A 15,000-nucleotide genomic window follows, 5' to 3' on the forward strand; every position below is an offset into this window, starting at 1 on the left:
CACAGTAGCAGGATCGCCATAACTGACCCCATTGAGTTCGCCACCATAGAACTCAACAGTTACACCTACTTGTTCGACACTATACTTCGATTCTGCCCTTCTAAAAGGAACATCCGCTCTCACAATTCCGTCTCCGTCTACCAAAACCACCGGAAATGTTTCAAAAAAAGTAGGCATACGAAGTACAAAAAGCTCATGCCCCTCTTTATCTCTAAAGATGGGGTGTCCTAACCATCCAACAGCTATTCCATCCCCATTGTCCATTGAGCCTGCTCTGAATAATCCCCCCTTCGCCGGATTATTACCGATGTAATCATAAAAAGCTAATTTTTCGGGAATTTTAGACCAAGCTTCCGATAAACTCAGATTTTCGGCTAGCCCGGCTCCAACTCTTCGATATATTTCTTGCTGGAAGTATCCCTGATCCCACTGATAACGAGTGGGACCAAATAATTCTATGGGAGTAGTTGCTGAACCATACCACATAGTTCCAGCAACGACGAAAGCTGCAAAAAAGACAGCAGCGATACTACTAGAAAGTACAGTTTCAATATTGCCCATACGTAATCCTTTGTATAAACGTTGGGGCGGGCGGACACTAAGATGGAATAGTCCCGCCAATATCCCCAATGTCCCCGCTGCAATATGATGAGAGGCTATTCCTCCCGGAACAAAAGGATCAAAACCTTCTGCGCCCCACGCTGGATTTACAGATTGTACTTTTCCGGTTAGACCATAAGGATCGGACACCCATATTCCAGGACCATACAAGCCTGTTACATGAAATGCGCCAAACCCAAAGCAAGCCACCCCTGAGAGAAATAAATGAATTCCAAAGATCTTGGGCAAATCCAAAGAGGGTTTTCCCGTACGTTCATCACAGAATATTTCTAGGTCCCAATACACCCAATGCCAGATGGCTGCTAAGAAGCACAAGCCAGAAAACACAATATGTGCCCCAGCCACACCTTCGTAACTCCAAATACCCGGATTCGTTATAGTTCCTCCTGTGATACTCCAACCACCCCATGAATTGGTTATCCCTAAACGAGTCATGAAGGGTATAACGAACATACCTTGTCTCCACATTGGATCAAGGACGGGATCAGAGGGATCAAAAACGGCTAATTCGTATAGAGCCATCGAACCGGCCCAACCAGAAACTAGAGCTGTATGCATTATATGGACAGAAAGTAACCGACCGGGATCATTCAATACGACGGTATGAACACGATACCAAGGCAAACCCATGGAAATACCCCTTATTTTATCAAAGAAAAAATAGACACTATGTAACTTTATCACATTGGAAAAGACTGATTGATGCTATGGACCTCGCCTTTTCAGTGGATTATCTCAAAGCAAGAGTTAATATTTATTCCGTTCCATTGGTAATAATTTAACAATTCTGTTCGTAGGAACAAAGAGAAGCAGATCTATTCTATACTCGATAAGTACCAATACGCAATGGGGGGATTGATCCTATTTTTGTGAGCGAATGCATAGATACTTGTTCATCCTTCGAACGATCCATTTGTACGAATTTTCCTTTATTCAACCCGTCTTCTCCATGAACCTTCCAATCTATGGATAAAATACGATAAACGACAATATTATGAAGACAATAAACCCATTGTTACGTTTCCACATCAAAGTGAAATAGAGTACTTAATTTTTCTTTCATTTTATGCCTATTGGTGTTCCAAAAGTACCTTTTCGGAGTCCTGGAGAGGAAGATGCAGTTTGGGTTGACGTATAGTGCGACTTGTCAGACATATTGGGTCATATGGGATTTCCCCGTTCTCTCCCCCGATCGAGATATCCTCTGTTTCACCCAAGAAAGATTGATTAAACCATCAATAATTCAATTCGGAGCGTGAAGTGCAATGCAATTAGATCAATTTATTTGTTGGTTGGGGATCAATATTCTCAATTAGAAGAATTTATGGTTGGCTTGGACCAATAAAATGAAGTATCCAGGCTCCGTTCAAAAAATACCAAATTGGTAATCTATGTATGATTACTACTCGTATCATAAATGATCCCTATTTATACCTCTAAAACTACCAATTAATGGAATAATATGATTAGTCGAATATTTGGCGGAAGGCATGAACATGAAAACGAATTGAAAAAAAAAAAGAAGTCGGAACAAAAAGAAGCGGTACTGTGATCATTTGTCCTATATGTGCAAATAGAATTCGGGCAGATCTTTACCCGGAGTAGAGCATAAACCTAAAAGAATTGAAGAGGCCCATTTAGGAACAAGAAAATTACATCGTGATTTGGATCTCGATGAAAGAATACATCAATGAGGGGTTAGTTCGATAAGTTCAATGAATTCTTTTTTTTTTTTCGCAATTTTGATTTTTTGAACCGTATGCATCCAAAGGTGCGTGTGCGGTTCCTAAGGGATACAATTTTGTCCTAATCAACCGACTTCATCGAGAAAGATTACTTTTTTTAGGACAAGAGGTTGATAGCGAGATCTCGAATCAACTTGTTGGTCTCATGGTATATCTCAGTATAGAGGATGATACCAGGGATCTGTATTTGTTTATAAACTCTCCCGGCGGATGGGTAATACCAGGAATAGCTATTTATGATACTATGCAATTTGTGCCACCAGACATACATACAATATGCATGGGATTAGCCGCTTCAATGGGATCTTTTCTCCTAGTCGGAGGAGAAATTACCAAACGTCTAGCATTCCCTCACGCTTGGCGCCAATGAGTTTTTTTTTATTTGAGAAAAAAAAAAGAAGACTATGCCTTCGCCATATGGAATATGAATAATAAGTAATAATAGCATGGCACTTCGAGTTCGATATGAGCAAACTATTATTTTTTTTTCATAACATAACATGAGATTATATATCGAGATAGTAGTATGAAACAAAGGTTATTTACGATTTGATCTTATGTATCGGGGGTCCATTTCAGCGTCACAAACCTTTTTTTTGCTTTCACACCAGAAGCCTCTTTCCGATATTTATGTTATGAAAGAGTACGAAAATGAAAAAAAAAAAAGATCATTTTTTCCTTATTTGATCGGATCATAAAGAAACTTTGGGATTGCTGAATCACAGACGAGATAAATATATAAAGCAACGGAACCATCATAGTATTTTTTGACTCCTCCGAAAGGAAAGATGGTAAATGGATCATTCAACGATCTGGGTCTGATGGATTCTATTTGTCTCTTTCTTCGATGGAAGGGAAAAGGAAATTCCATTGCGGAGCCGTATGCAATGCATAAAAGATGCCTGTACGGTTGTTCAATTCTAATTCTATCTTTTTATTCTTGTTATTCTTTATCCCTTCCCTTCGACCGATCGTGCGAGATAGAGGAACCGTTCATTATGTTATATCATCAGGGTTATGATCCACCAACCTGCTAGTTCTTTTTATGAGGCACCCACAGGAGAATTTATCCTGGAAGCGGAAGAACTACTGAAACTCCGCGAAACCCTCACAAGGGTTTATGTACAAAGAACCGGCAAGCCTTTATGGGTTATATCCGAAGACATGGAAAGGGATGTTTTTATGTCAGCAACAGAAGCCCAAGCCCATGGCATTGTTGATGTTGTCGCGGTCGAAAATACCGGGGATTTCACATAAATTCTTGATTCCATTTCGAACCATAATTCGAATGAGCCGTGATTTGATATTTTATCTTCTTAACCTGGTAAAATATTATATGAAATGGAAGTAATTCATAATCATCCGGTTAGGATCGATCTAAACCAGCCCATTCTGTATACGATTCAGCATGCCAACTATTAAACAACTTATTAGAAACACAAGACAGCCAATCAAAAATGTCACGAAATCCCCTGCCCTTCGAGGATGTCCTCAGCGTCGAGGAACATGTACTAGGGTGTATGTGCGACTCGTTCAGATCATGATCTGGAACAAATGAGACGATTTTTCCAGTATCAATGACCAGTACCAATGAGTAGGATAGAATGGAAGAACTCCATTCCATTCACTATCTCAAAATAAAGATCTATCATATACCTCTATTGTGTATGGAATTTATGGTTTCCATTGGTGCAAATCCAATCACCTCGATTTGAGATGAAAATCAATTCCCCATTGGTAGCAAATGGTTATCCATTAAGCGGGGAAAATAGTATTTTAAAAGCAGAAAGATTATGCTTCTACTCTTGCAAGAACGGACTAACAGGGTTAGCTACCTAGCCAACCTTCATAATTAAATGCCGTCACTGTATGGATGGATCTCATTGTGAAAAGACCTATATACTGGATAATTTTATGGGTAGAGCCAAAGAGTGTGAACTGTACAAGTTACTAATAACATTGATTAAATGGGGGAAGGAGCTCCGGTGTATAGAGAGGACCTCACCGTTTAAGAAGTAATCATAGAAACGATGGAAGCCACTATTTATTTATTTCTCCATTTTTCTCTATTTATTACTACCTATTTACTAGATATTTTATATCTAATATCGGTACAATTTCTTATTCCGAGGTGAAATGCCTGGAAGAAATCAAAAATCGTGGTTGGGAAGGTCATAGTAGCAAAAGCCATTGGAATTTTTATTTTATACATCGGAAGAATCCGTTTTGTTACTAATAAACTAGGGGAGGGGAAAAGAATGACTGAAAGAAAAGAAATCAATTAGTTATTCATCAAGGTTTCATTTGATTCAATGACCAGAGTTAGGCGGGGATATATAGCTCGGAGACGTCGAACAAAAATTCGTTTATTTGCATCAACCTTTCGAGGGGCTCATTCAAGACTTACTCGAACTACTACTCAACAGAAAATGAGAGCTTTGGTTTCCAGTCATCGGGATAGATGCAGGCAAAAGAGAGATTTTCGTCGTTTGTGGATCACTCGGATAAATGCAGTAACTCGTGAAAATGGGGTATCCTATAGTTATAGTCGATTAATGCACGATCTGTACAAGAGGCAGTTGCTTCTTAATCGTAAAATACTTGCACAAATAGCTATATCAAATAGGAATTGCATTTACATGATTTCAAATGAGATTATCAAATAAGGCGACTGGAACGAATTCACCGAAATGATTTAAACGTAAACGGAGTTCCCCGGAGAATGAACTCCGGGAAGGTAGAGTAGAAATGAATATGATAATATTAGAAATGAACGAACACTTTTCAATAAAAAAAATATTTTTCTTCCCCATTCATTCTTTTTTTTTTTTTCTTACGACGCGACAATCAAGTATCTCGGCTTTTTCGAACAAAACCTCAATCTGAGTTTGAATTCCAATTAGAGTTTTGATTCAATTGAGAAGTAGGCCTATTTATTTCTGGTTTTAGGACCAGCAGTTCTAGGGGTCGACTCGGTTCTTTCAAATTGTTTCTCATTATTAAGAAAAGGTAACGAAGATAAAATACGAGCTTGTTTTATAGCAATAGTAATTAATCGTTGTTGTTTCAAGGTCAATCTATTCACTCGTCTAGATAATATTTTTCCTTGTTCACTAATAAATCGACTAATTAAACTCATATTTCTATAATCAATTCGATCCCCCGATCCAATTGGGGGCAAACGCCTACGAAAAGATCGCTTGGATTTACGAAAGGGTCGCTTGGATTTATCCATGATTTATTCCTTATCTCTAAAATCTTATTTCTTCATTCATTTCGGTTTCGGATCCGACCGAAATAGTAATAGTACTTGATTTGTTTATATTTTATATATCTATCTATATGTAATTTTGTCCTGTTCCTTGGAAGGGTGGAACAGACATTCTATTCTGTTCGATCTATTTCTTTATCTCCCCATGAATCGTATGCTTAACAATAAGGACAGAATTTTCTCAAGTCCAATCGACTAGGCGTATTGTGTCGATTCTTTTGAGTAATATATCTGGAAATGCCCCGCGATTCCTTATTTAAATCATTTCGGACACAACTGGTACATTCCAAAATAACTCTTATTCTGACATCTTTACCCTTGGCCATGAACCTCCTTTGGATTTTGGATTCCTCCACTCTTCTATTTTCGATCTGAATCGAAGAATACGAAAAGAAGGAAAAATAAATAGAAGTTGCTAACTGATAACTCGAAATCCAATTATGAAAGATTTCGCTGCAATCAATAGAGTAATAATAAGTAATACAATTATTTCTAACTATCCATTATTTCTAATCCCAGTCAGTATTTCATTTACTATCTTGTATGCTCTTGAACAGCCTGTCCTAGACCCACATTTCTATTTCTGTTCTCCCTCTATTAATTCTATGCTGAGCCCGAGTTTCGCTGAGGTTTAATCCACTTTTCTTTCTCTTTCCTTCCTAAACAACTTAAAAAAAAAATTCAAAAGGGTGGATTAGTCACAGAGAATTTGTTGTATCTCTAATCTTCTTCACCCCTTCCCATGTCAATAACTAGAATGAAAAAAAGGGGAATGTCAACGCATCTGGGAATAAACGATTGATCTCTATCAATAGACCTGCTAAAGACCCGAACCATAGCGTAGTTAGCACAGGTGCCACGGAGAGATATGTTTTTATATCTCGCATTGAAAATCCTCCTTCTTTATTGGAATACATATATGATCAGATGTATCTGTAGCTAAAGATCACTTGTATTTGTACACGAAATCCCTAATCCCGAACTAAAATGAAAATGAATATGTACAATAATCCGGTGGATTAGATCTACTTGTCCCTAAAACAGAAAAAGATGACCCTTTCTTACTGAGCATTACCGATAAATATTCATTTTTTTATACGTTAGGTTTCATATGTATATAATTCTTTGATTATATGAAATCAAAAAGAAGAAATGGCAAGAGAAATTGTCTCTAGATATTAGGAAATAACGATGTGGAAAACAAGACAAGGATTCCCTACAATGAAACTGTACAACAATTGAAAGGGATGTAGCGCAGCTTGGTAGCGCGTTTGTTTTGGGTACAAAATGTCACGGGTTCAAATCCTGTCATCCCTACCTATTACTTCTCCTATGGGCAGTAACGAGGGATCAGTTGAGATCGATTCAAATTGGACTGGACTGGACATAATTTTGCATTTTATGATACTACATGCATGCAAGGTGTATTGGGGGTACAAAAAGAATCCCTTTCTTTACAGTTGTATCTCCTGTCATAAGAAAGCGCTCTTAGTTCAGTTCGGTAGAACGTGGGTCTCCAAAACCCGATGTCGTAGGTTCAAATCCTACAGAGCGTGATTCTGTTTTTGTAATGTTGAATCACAATAAAATAACTTTACTAACTTGAACTGCAACCTGAATTTGACCTCCTGCAGCTTAAGAAGGAGGTCAATCAAAAAAGAGATGTTACTCAATCAAAGGTCCAACTGATCTCCGCGTCTGTATTGTAAATATGCAGTTACGAATAATCCGGCCAAAGTAATAGGAATTAGACCTAAGACGATTCCAAATAGAAAAACTTCAATCATTTCAATTTGTTGGAAAGGGTAAAAATAGAGGTAATATCTATCCCTAAATATTACTCCGAATCACCCATGAATCTCAATGATCAAGAATTGGTAATTAACGCGGGAAGGAACTATCGAATACCTGAAATCTCACAGAACTATTTATTTTGATGAATTATTCATTCAATTAATTTCAAATAAGTCGTATCTTGCTCAGACCAATCAATAAGCTGGGGTTATAGTTGAAGCAGCTAGTAGAAAACCGAAATAACTAGTTATAGTGGGCATGAAGGAGCTAAATGAGATACGTTCTTTTTTTTTTACATATGTTTATAAAGCACTTACCTAAGTTTCAATTTTTGCGAGATGTGATGATCAGAAAAAATACCAATTGACAGAATCAGTTCCAATTGAAAGTTCTTGATTCATCAGTCATTATAGACGGCACTGACAAAGATAGAGTAGCAGAGGTAGAAAAAAAAAAAAAGATTGATTTATCATCTGTGACATCTACCAATGTCGGGATTTCAAATCAACAGATTCATTGAGCAACTCGTGAGTAAAGTAATAGTCAGAAGAACTGTGTCGTGTAACTTCATTCAAAAATGAAATTATCTTTGAATAACTATAGAATAAAAGAATTGGATTTCAAAAGAATTTCCATTTTGACCATTTATTTCTTTTCTTTTTCAATTTATCAATTCCTATTATCCTTTTAGGTTCCACAGTCTGTCTTTCCATATCATGGAGTTCCATCCTTGTAGCTAGGTCAAGAAGGAACCTTTGGATCTAATCCAGTAATGGTTGCATCACGAATATTGATTGTTCAAACTATTTATTGTTTCTTCTCTTTCTTTCATCGAATACTATCTACTACTGTAGAACCAACCAATTACTTGAAATGAAAGGATTAGAAAAAAAGAAAAATATCTTTTCTACAACCATGAGAGGGGATTTCTATATTTTGCATCTAATTGAATTGTGTGGAATATGATAATCTCGTTCATTAATTATTAGAACTAGAACCCGTTGACTCAAACTTTACTAAGAACTTCAGTTTCTAGTCCAAAGCCAATACTTGAAACCCTATACTACAGAAATTTGATCAATTTTTGATTGAATGACACGCGGTTCCGCATAGACAAGTAACAAGAAAGGAAAAGGGGAATTATGTACCATTTCTTTTCGATACTGATTGAAACTGCGTTGCTGTGTCAGAGGAAGGATAGCTATACTGATTCGGTATACTCTAAATACACCTTCGGTACAATATTGACGATCTCACAAAGATGAAATATCAGTAGTTTTCCATTTACTGATCCCATCTTTCAAGGAATCGATCCCCCTTTGACTGTACAAGAATATGTGGAGCTCAGCATGTCTGGAAGCACGGGAGAACGTTCTTTTGCTGATATTATCACCAGTATTCGATACTGGGTTATTCATAGTATTACTATACCTTCCCTATTCATTGCGGGTTGGTTATTCGTCAGCACGGGTTTAGCTTATGATGTGTTTGGAAGCCCTCGGCAAACGAGTATTTCACAGAGAGCCGACAGGGGATTCCATTAATAACTGGCCGTTTTGACCCTTTGGAACAACTCGATGAATTTAGTAGATCCTTTTAGGAGGCCTCAATGACCATAGATCGAAACTATCCAATTTTTACAGTGCGCTGGTTGGCCGTTCACGGACTGGCTGTACCTACCGTTTCTTTTTTGGGGTCAATATCAGCAATGCAGTTCATCCAACGATAAACCTAATCTGAATTATAGAGCTACGACACAATCAAACCCGAACGAACAAAATGTTGAATTGAATCGTACCAGCCTCTACTGGGGGTTATTACTCATTTTTGTACTTGCTGTTTTATTTTCCAATTATTTCTTCAATTGAGAGAAAGAAAGAGAATAGTAGGAATTCTCTTATCCCATTCGGAAGGATATCATCCTCATAATTATCCATGACTGTTTATGTCTCTAGCATGACCACTTGATGAAATGTGGAGGGAAGCGGGGTAAATGGCCGATACTACTGGAAGGATTCCTCTTTGGCTGATAGGTACTGTAACTGGTATTCCTGTGATTGGTTCAATAGGTATTTTCTTTTACGGTTCATACTCCGGATTGGGCTCATCCCTATAGTGATCGGATGAGAACCGGATTGTGGACATGAAAAAGTAAGAACTCAACAGGACCTTACCCCTCGAATCAGACAAAACAAAGAGGGGTAAGGTCCTGTTGAGTTCTTACTCTTCCAGCGAGACTTTGATCCATTTCATAACATAAAGGTTGGAAATTCATTCAGTCAACATAAGAAGAATATTTGATTCGTAGAAATGACAAAACGGATCCTTTGCTTCGATCCGATGTTTAAAACCACCCCATTCCTTTGTTTCTAATGATGTTTTTGAAGAATTTAATCCCTTGATTGTCATAGTATCTGTTCCTCTATAGTATGGACGGACTCTTCCGAAGCAAGAAGAAAGAAGGAATCAATCGATTTTATGGATGACACAATATGGATTTCTACAGATGAGACATTCTTCAAATCAATTCCAATTAGTATGGAAATGAACCTTACTCCATAAATAAAATTTCAAGCAAAAGACACTTAATTTAATGCCCGAGTGTGGTGAAAAAAAAAAAGTGAAAATCTTGGATTTTTGCACATATCCAAATCCTTATTGATTATCTCATCACAGCGAAAATTTGCTTTTTTTTTTTTTATAAGTTCATTGAAGAAGTTCTATTTGCTCAATGAGTGATTCCCCCCGCCCCCCCCTTTTTTTTTGTTTGTCCACTACTGCTTATGAATCTAAAGAAAGAGGTTATAATAGTCCTGGAAAAGAAAATCGTAATCTTTAACGAACAGGATCAAGAATCATTATTATTTCCACACAGGAAAAGGGTGAAAAATTCCTTTTCTTGTGTGGAAGATTAGTAAGACGAGCAATCCCTCCTAGAATCATTTGTTACTTTCATTTATTCCTTGCCATTTATTTTCTTCCTTGCCTATTATCTAATAGAATTCGATTCTATTAGGTACAATAGAATCAAAAACTATTGATGCATTACATGGCATTTATAATCTGGGATTAAGAGGCCTGGCATAGTCACACCACTCCAATTTTTTTTTTGAAAAAAAAAAAATGTCAAGTAGCCTTCTTCAGAATATACATATTATTACTAGGAACGGGGCACAAACAATTCCTGACATCTCGCCGAAAAACAGTATAAAGAAAAAAGCTTTTCATTATTTTTTTGATCATACATAATTGCATCGATCAACAATAGTTCGTCTCTTTTTACCAATTTGATGGATCCATGTATCTAGAAATTCATTTCGGACAATTGAACCTTCTCAAACTGTTTCTTTTTAAGAACCAAAAAGATTTGTGCCAGAATAACAGATACCAAAAAGAACAACAACCCTTGGACACGTAATGGATCTTGAAGTACTATTTCTGCATCTCCCTGACCAAATCCACCCACATTAGGATTACTCGTTAATGGTTGATCAAGCTTGATAGATTCACCCTCTGAAACAAGAAGTTCCGGTCCTGGAGGTATAATATCAATTACTTGGTGTCCATCCGATGCATCAGCTATGGTTATTTCATACCCCCCTTTTTCTTTACGTACTATTCTGCTTACTATACCCGCTCCTGTAGCATTATAGACTGTATTGTTACTCTTACCCCCATCGGGATAAATCTGGCCCCTTCCCCTGTTCCCACCTACGTATATAGGATATTTTAAGAAGTTAACGTCTTTCTTAGTAGCAGGGTCCGGAGAAAGAATGGGAAAGACGATTTCACTATATTTCTGACCAGGAACAGGACCTATCACAAGAATATTTTTTTTAGTGGGGCGATAACTCTGAAAAGACAGAGTGCCTATCTTTTCTTTCATCTCGGGAGAAATACGATCGGGGGGAGCTAATTCGAATCCATCGGGTAAAATAAGAACAGCCCCCACATTCAAAGACCCCTTTTTACCATTAGCAAGAACTTGTTTCAGTTGCATATCATAAGGGATTCTAACAACTGCTTCAAATACAGTATCAGGAAGCACAGCTTGTGGAACCTCAATATCCACGGGTTTATTAGCTAAATGGCAATTGGCACATACAATACGCCCAGTTGCTTCTCGTGGATTTTCATAACCCTGCTGCGCAAAAATAGGATATGCATTTGAAATAGATGTCCTAGTTATTACATATATCATGATCGATACGGAAATGAATCGAGTCATTTGTTCCTTTACCCAAGAAAAGGTATTTCTATTTTGCATGGTCCAATCATTGATCCCGGAAATTTCTACAATAAATTAGGTAGGTAGCTAATATAGTTAGTATAGTATAGTTCCCTATCCACGATTCTGATATTGTACTGGAATAATTGTACTGGAATATAGGAGGAATCGAATTCCCTGGACGGGTAAAAGTATAAAGAGTGGGATTATTTGATTGATATCAGCGGATCAAATGAGTTCTTCATTCATTCATTGAATGATAAATGACTACAAGTGAAGGAGATACACGATTTAAATAATGGAAGATCCAATATTTCAAAATTGTATCTAGAATGACTGGAAAGGTAGAAACAAGACCAGATATAATTTGATCGTTATGGGAAAATCCAAAATCTTTGTAGATCGAGCCAATCATTAGTTCCCAACCATAAGGCGAGTGGAATCCGATACATAAATCAGTTAATAAAAGAATAGAAAAAGCTTTTATTGTGTCACTTAAGTTATAGAGGAATTCCTGAACCCAAGAATTCAAAATGAGAAGTTCTTCATTACCCAGAATAGAATAACCGCTTAGAATAGCGAAACAGATTATATTTGCCGAGAAATCCAAAATGATATGGATATGATCTTCATTGTGCATTTTGATCAATTGTATCGTTTCTTTGTGGATTCCTATACGAAACTTTTGTATCTGTGTCTCCTGGTAGTCCTTTATCATTTCGTCCAACAGGAATAGTTCTTCTAATTCTATGAATCTTTCTAGAACGTTATTTTCTTGAATATCATTCAAAAAAGTTTCGGATTGCCTGGTATTCCACCAATGAGTAACCCAAGGTTCCAGACTTTTATTAAATGAGAGAGAGATCCACCAGGGCAAAAAGACTATAGATGCAAGATATGGGAGGGGAGTCAATGCTTTTTTCTTTTTTGGCACTTTTTTTTTTTCATTGTTTAGTCCTTGGATCTGGAAAGAATATAGAAATAGAATCAAATAAAAATGAAATGAAAAAATAAGGGCCCATTTCAAATGAAAGAAATAATCAAATATTGTTTCCAGATATCCCATGGTCAAATTCGAACCAATTGCATCTTCATTTGTTCCTTTCGATGAATGCAACCACTTGAAGTAATGAATATTATTCGGATTTTGAGACAAAAAAACTCCCCCTCGATCAATCAATTATTTCGAAATGTTTGGCTGGCTACCCACAGCCCAGGAATAATTGAAGGGATATTTTTGAAGAATATTGATGATGAAATCCGAAAGGAGTGGCAAAAGGAGAGAGAAATTGGATGGTTATGAAAGATCCAATCGTTTGGCCATCAAGGAGCAAAAGAGAGGATAAGATAAAAAGAAAGATCGATTGACAAATGACAAAAGGGAGATAATTTATGAGAGATGATCCATCTGTATCTAACGTATCAATTCAAAATATTGGGCCTAAAAAGATGAATTCTGTACTGTATTCCGAAATGTTCTGATATGTGTGATGAATACATACTTATTGGACTTCTTACTAATATGAAAGAATTGAGTTGAGTTCCATATGCATAAAAATAGTTTTGGTGGACAAAACTTGCTTCTTATTATGGTTGTTCCATATATGCCTGCTTGCTTGCTTTATTCTATAGGCCACAGTACAGCGGCATTACCAACAGAACGGGTGAAATAGAATCTAACATGATTTGCTCGAATGAACGTTCCGAAGAAACTTCGCTTATATTAAAAGTAAAAGGGGATTCCTGAGCTCCTTCCCTCATACTGAGAAAGAAAACATTCATTCTTCATCACAGTTTATTTCAAAATACTTCAATTGGTACACGCAAGAAATAGGCCGATTCGGCAGCTTTTTGTTCAATTTCTCGTGGAGTCAAATTCTCATCAGTTCGAGTCAAGGGGATAGCTCCCTGGCCTCTAATTTCCATATAAAGGACACGACGGGAATAAAGGCCCTCTTTAACTTCCATTCTGATCGACTGGATATCTCTCATAAGAAATCGAAGGAAGATTCGACGATTTATTCCAGGAAATCCCCAACGAAAAATACACACGACCCCTTCTTTTCTATCGAATCGATCATAACCACTACCCACATTCCACGAAATTGTGCACCACAAATAGGAACTAATGAACAGACCCGCGATCCCATAAAAAGACATCACGATCCCTTGTGGAAAAAAAATTATTTGCTGAGACGGGAATAAGGATATCAAATTCCTACCAAGATAACTGGAAGTTCCAACCAATAAGAATCCTAGCGAACCTAAAAAAAGGATAAAGGCCCAGCAGAAATTACTTGTTTTTCGAGACCCCGTTATAAGTTCTATCCATATACGTTCTGATCGCCAGTTCATACTAGATCCAGTTGCATTCTATTGGAATTGAGAGAATAAGCCAAATGAATTTGACTTTACCTTTTTGGCTCCCGAAGTAACTCTCATCAACTAGCACTATTATGATGTGAACCCTTAGCAGTAATTCATCGAATTGGTTAGATATAAAATAATAACATCCCCTTCATATGATCCCATTATGTATATCTACATAACATATAGATACATTTACTTTCTATTTCAGATATAGATATCCGCCGATCTATTTTAAAACAGCTATACCCGCATATACATGCATTTATCCATAGATCATGTATCTGCATGCATAACATAACAGCCTTTTCCTTTTTATTTGTTATTTGTATTATTTTTGTGTTCGAGGGGAGCCACATATCGTACCATATTCCACTAAATAGGTATCTGTATTATGATCCAAGTCCAAGTGTTGAAATAAATTGATGAGATTTAGTCCCATCGGATCTAAACAATCTTGTTTTTTTGAACATGAAGAGATAAAGACGCCATTGCAATTGCCGGAAATACTAGGCCCACTAAAGGCACAAAAATAGAGGGTAAGTTGAGATCTGTCATAGAATAGGTGCCTCGATTTAATATTTGTACCTGTTATAAAAGATATCTCCTGTTATAAAAGATATCTTATGATAAGTCTATCTATTATAAGTATTATAAGTATATAATAAGTTCAAGGAATGTAGAACTAAATAAATGTACCTATTCATCTTTCTACACGAAATATACGTATGATAATCCGCTTTATTATTCTTGTTCTCCCGTCCTTATCTTTTTATTTTAATAAGGAGAATAAGGGGTTTATTATGAGTTCCCCAAAAATTCGTTAGAATCTGATCCAACAGGAATTCATAGTCAAGTCAAAAATGGAGGTTCTCGGGAGATATAGAAATATACAACACTTCGATTCGATTTATTTTATTCTATTATAGGTTTTCATTACTTGAATTTTGATTCAAAGGAAAGAAACCATGTAG

General features: G+C 36.7%; 2 non-coding genes across 2 annotated transcripts; both read left to right on the forward strand.

Moving 5' to 3' along the window:
- Positions 1-6,880: 6,880 nt before the first annotated feature.
- On the forward strand, positions 6,881-6,954 carry TRNAP-UGG (transfer RNA proline (anticodon UGG)). The gene has a single exon. It is a non-coding gene; the product is annotated as a tRNA-Pro (tRNA).
- A 165-nt stretch (positions 6,955-7,119) lies between these two features.
- On the forward strand, positions 7,120-7,193 carry TRNAW-CCA (transfer RNA tryptophan (anticodon CCA)). Its single transcript has one exon. It is a non-coding gene; the product is annotated as a tRNA-Trp (tRNA).
- Positions 7,194-15,000: the final 7,807 nt, after the last annotated feature.

Source organism: Tasmannia lanceolata, unplaced genomic scaffold (genome assembly GCF_043159265.1).
Source record: "Tasmannia lanceolata isolate RefF3 unplaced genomic scaffold, GAP_Taslan_0.1 ptg001032l, whole genome shotgun sequence".
NCBI classification, from domain to species: Eukaryota; Viridiplantae; Streptophyta; class Magnoliopsida; order Canellales; family Winteraceae; genus Tasmannia; species Tasmannia lanceolata.